Source organism: Asparagus officinalis, chromosome 7 (genome assembly GCF_001876935.1).
Source record: "Asparagus officinalis chromosome 7, Aspof.V1, whole genome shotgun sequence".
Lineage (NCBI taxonomy): Eukaryota > Viridiplantae > Streptophyta > Magnoliopsida > Asparagales > Asparagaceae > Asparagus > Asparagus officinalis.
In genome coordinates, this window is record NC_033800.1 from 55776241 (window position 1) to 55780442 (window position 4202).

Here is a 4202-nt window from a genome sequence, read left to right on the forward strand (position 1 = left end):
AGTTATAAAAGCTAGCCCAGAGAGGAGAAGTGCAGGCTTTCTTTGGGCTCTCACAATCAAATTTCAGCTTCAGCTCTCTACTGTTCCACTAGTGTTTGTCTCTCTCTCTCTCTCTCTCTCTCTCTTATTTCCCCTTGCAATTGAGGGTACTGATGTTGTTACCTAATGAGAGGGGATGAATTTAATTTGTTTACTTTGTAAGGCATGGCAGCATTATCAGTTGCGGTCACGTGATTGTTTTTATAGGCCCCTACTAGTCTACTGCTACTACTAGTAGCCTACTCCTAGGCTAGGCCCCTATACTATGGTACTGCGTTGCGGAGGTTTCACCTTTTAAATTCCTTATTTGCACCTCAGGACTTTGCTTTTTAATTTACAGATGCCGCCTTGCTTGCACTAGATGAACATATTAAAATGGTTTTTTTTTTAAATCTTATTTTAAAGAAACAATCACAAAACTTAATGATTTCTTGGATAATGATTACGGAATTTCCAAATTTGACAAAACCACTATGATAGTATGCATCTGTTAACAAAGTGTCACCAAATTATGATTTTCATCAGTTTTCTTTAAATAATGTATTAAATTCCCAAATAATCGCGGTTCTACTATTATTCCACTTGTATCCACATTCATGTATTTCATTATAAATTTATATAAATTATATTTTTGAAAAAGATTTTAACATTTTCCAAGCAAGCACTAGTACAAAACATGGCATTCCAAATGGATGGAACCGTTTGGGCAAATACGGTTCCAAACGGTTATAACTGTTCGGACAGAAGCCGTTTGAATGACTCTATCCAAACGGTTGCCCCAACGGTTGAAACTTATCTAGATTTTGCAAGTCTTCTATAAACGATACCAACATTCAAAAATTATCTAGATTTGTTTTTCAATCTTTATTTCAGAATGACATCTCTATCATTATGTCAGAGGGGATGAACAAATCCAAATTTTCTCAATATATTATGTAATTATTCCTATTCTAATATAATTTTGATTTTTACAAAGAAAGGGTGTAAAATTGATAATAAGGTAAATCTATATCTATAATTAAGTTGGAGATGTGTTTGGATTTATAATTAAGTTGATAGATGAGTTGGAGATGATAGATGAGTAAGACTCGGTTTCAACAATTTTATACCTAAGTTGATAGATGATAGATGAGTTTGGGTTTATACTTAAGTTGATAGATGTGTAAGACTCCTATATATATATATAATTAAGTTGGAGATGAGTTTGGGTAAAATTGTGAAGAAGAGAGTTGGAGATGAGTTTGGGTTTATAATTAAGTTAAATTGGTAAACTATTTTTAGATTTTTAATAATTTGGGGGCTAATATCAAAATAGTGAAGATTTGAAGGACTAATTTCAAATTTGTCTCGTCGCGTCTAACTTTTGAGCCTAATTGATCTTCAAGGTCAAAAAAATTACTAAATTGTCGCCGTAGTAAAAAATAAATAATAAACCAATGTATCTAAAGGGGCCAACAAAAAAAAATACAAATGCAGTATTTTAGCCCTTTTGAGAGGCATCTCTACAAATAACAAGTTGTTACAGTGTTAAAATGCAAAAGTAGACTTTTTTTCAAGAGTACCTCCATTTACATGAATATCTATTTCTAATATCAAACAAAGACATATTTGAATCATCAAAAGCCAATGGTAAATGCCAAGAGCAGTAAAATGGACAGATGAAATGAATAAGGATGAAGCCAAACTGTCCGGCTGCCACTTGTGAAAATTTCATTACACCGGGCCTCGACTCTTTAACCCTGCGCGCATCTTTCCATCCCCCCTTGAAGTTGAAGCTCTCTCATGACTCATCCCTTTCTAATTCCTTCCCAGTCCTTCTAAAGTGGCAACTTTGCCACTTTGGACAGGCTCACACTTCTCAATAAGATAAACACAGCAGCGTATACGATGGGTGACATACACGAAGGTTATGCACTGTGTATACGGAAATATACATTTATATTTTTTTATTTTATAAAAAGGGTTCTTCAAAAAAAGCTCATCGTTGTTCTATTTAAAATATCTGTTTAGACAGTGATAATTTAACATAGCATTTGTTATTTATGTAAGTAGTATTATCAATATTAGGAAAGTGTCAAGACATTTCCAACTTTTTCCAACCAAAACTTTGCGCAGATTGCTGGACGAAACTAATTGTTTATCTATTACTACTTATTAAGAGAAGCCCGCCTTTTGGATCCTTTTTTGGTGTTTATATCCTTACTTGGTCACATTTGTTGCAAACCCAATGATGTCCTTGCAGCTTAAAGAATTTAAAAATTTTTATAGGGGGGGTGGGGGAATTAAAAAATAAAAAATAAAAATAAAAATTACATTACTCGTACATTCTTTTGACTTCACACTTACCCATGTTTTGAATCCTCCACTAACATTCCCCATTTACCCACGTTTTTGTTGGAGATTGTGGTTACATCTGAAATAAAACAGTGAAAGTTGATGTGCTGTAATTTTAAACTTTTTAATTTAACTGTTGTGTGTTTATGAAACGTTGTGCTTGAAGCAATATTTGGCCTACTCCGGTGTAAGGATCCCAAGGTTAAACTGCTTCCAGGAGCAGCAGTACAATACAATGGTGTGCACCAACCAAGTATTGTCAATATCTCCTCGATTTATAAGATCTTTCGGTCAAGGCAATGATCTCCTCGATCTCTTAAACCTTTCGGTTTAGGCAAAAATCCTTCGGGCATAGGCTCTATAGTAGCAACAGCACAACAGTTCCTTCGGGGCACAGGCTCTGCACTAGCAGCAATACAACAGCTTAATGTATTTTTGTGGGTATACCAAAGCTCACCAAGAGTTTCCTCAAGAGACACTATTTATAGACCTCTAAGGCCAGCTCAAGAGTCACCTACAATCAATGTGATTGTTATAAATTATTATGATTGTAACAACAATTGATTTAAATACTGTTGTAACTGCTGCATGCAGTAACGCCTGAACGTGGAGGTCACGTTGCACCTTGCAACAAATCAGACAAACCTCGTCGATCCGGCGAACCTCGTCAAACCAACGAGTTTCGCAAATCAGACAAACCTCATCAGTAAGATGAACTTCGTCGGAGAACCTCGTCAAACAAACGAGTTTCGCAAATCAGACGAACCTCGTCAGTAAGACGAACCTCGTCGAACGGGCGAACCTTGTCAAATGGTTCAATCAAATGAGTCTCACAAATTAGACGAACCTCATCAAACGGGTCAATCAAATGAGTCTCGCAAATCAGAAGAACATCGTCAGTAAGACGAACCTCGTCGAACGGGCGAACCTCGTCAACCAAACTAGTCTCGTCAAATTGATGAACCTCGTCAAATAGAGGAGCGTCGTCTGATCTCGAGAACACTAGGTCGCACCATCGTGTGAATGCGAAACTCGTCTGTATCCTGCGAAGCAACCTGCGAGGCGACCTTCGTGGCAGCCATAGTGGCAGCCAACGTGGTGCCACCTAGCCCTGATGTCTTCGTGCGAAGTGCAAAGTACGCCTTATAAAGCGTCACTTAGCGACTCAGCCCGATTAGCGTCGATCCCCAGCCTATTGGTCCACGGTCCTCGAGCCCACGAGACCACGGCCCATGACCCATGACTCACTAGAACTTATGAGGGATAAATTAAAACAAAACAATTATCGGGATGTCGTTGGCATGCCTCAAACAAAGGACATTTTAAAATACCAAAACTTTTACTTTCCACTAGGTTACTAAGGATTTATGAAAATTACTAGTAGTTAACCATGACTCACTAGAACTTATGAGGGATAAATTAAAACAAAACAATTATCGGGATGTCGTTGGCATGCCTCAAACAAAGGACATTTTAAAATACCAAAACTTTTACTTTCCACTAGGTTACTAAGGATTTATGAAAATTACTAGTAGTTAAAATTTATATAGTTTAAGTGCAAAGTACGCCTTATAAAGCGTCACTTAGCGACTCAGCCCGATTAGCGTCGATCCCCAGCCTATTGGTCCACGGTCCTCGAGCCCACGAGACCACGGCCCATGACCCATGACTCACTAGAACTTATGAGGGATAAATTAAAACAAAACAATTATCGGGATGTCGTTGGCATGCCTCAAACAAAGGACATTTTAAAATACCAAAACTTTTACTTTCCACTAGGTTACTAAGGATTTATGAAAATTACTAGTAGTTAAAATTTATATAGTTTA

General features: G+C 37.1%; 1 protein-coding gene across 1 annotated transcript in view; it reads right to left on the minus strand.

Annotated features, from left to right (window-relative positions):
• LOC109847168 (protein LATERAL ROOT PRIMORDIUM 1-like) overlaps positions 1–4202 on the minus strand; it is an 8025-nt gene that overhangs the window by 1641 nt on the left and 2182 nt on the right. The gene's annotated exons all lie outside the window — the stretch shown is intronic.